Raw genomic sequence first — 819 nt, 5'->3', positions numbered from 1 at the left:
CTATACGGCCACGAAGCACAACTGATTTCCAAAATACGTTTCCTCCTGTGAGGATGCAACTTACGACCCCTGGTTTACTACACCAGTGCTCTACCACTAAGCTAAAGAGGCTCTTCCTAGTGGTGCTCTTGCGTACTTCGGCCTTACGGTCGTCTGCATCATCAGACTTCAGCTGACAACACTTCATATTACCGGCTAATATTTGCAGCTATGGCGACCCATTACTGCTTGGCTACACATCTGACACGTAACCGTAGTGCTCTCCAAACAACAACACTTGCGTTTCAGAACATGTCTTTCATACATGTCTACAAAATCACGTTTCTCCTTCAAATACAGTTTCCTTGCGACTGACAGAGACGTAGGCAAAATTTAAAGTTGCTATTTCCATTACATCACGTTAATCAGAAAAACGGTGATTTACATCTGCAGAGGAACAAAATTCCGTTACACCCAGTGTGGGAATCGAACCCACGACCCTGGGATTAGAAGTCTCAAGCTCTACCGACTGAGCTAGCCGGCTACCTCGGTGAATACCTGCCGGGTAGCACGTCACACAGTACTCGTTTGGGTTTGGTGGTCCCATACAGAATCTCTCCATGCTGATTAATTTTTTCCTAACGTCACTCTCGTCACGTACTTCACTTTTATTTCATACTCATTTCTGAGAGGTAAAGGAATTGGATGACAACATGCAGAGCTTGTGGCGTCAAAATTAAAACACGTACTTGATGTGACTGAAAAGCCGAACGAGTTACTTTCCGACGTTGTTTTAGATGTGCAAGTGCCAGTCAAAACTCGCGGTGACGGCACTCTGCT

General features: G+C 45.3%; 1 non-coding gene across 1 annotated transcript; it reads right to left on the bottom strand.

Annotated features, from left to right (window-relative positions):
• Positions 1-450: 450 nt before the first annotated feature.
• Trnar-ucu (transfer RNA arginine (anticodon UCU)) lies at positions 451-523 on the bottom strand. The gene has a single exon. It is a non-coding gene; the product is annotated as a tRNA-Arg (tRNA).
• Positions 524-819: the final 296 nt, after the last annotated feature.

Source organism: Schistocerca gregaria, chromosome 7 (assembly GCF_023897955.1).
Source record: "Schistocerca gregaria isolate iqSchGreg1 chromosome 7, iqSchGreg1.2, whole genome shotgun sequence".
Lineage (NCBI taxonomy): Eukaryota > Metazoa > Arthropoda > Insecta > Orthoptera > Acrididae > Schistocerca > Schistocerca gregaria.
Note: the sequence above shows the minus strand (reverse complement) of the source record. Positions and strands in the feature narration are given on the sequence as shown.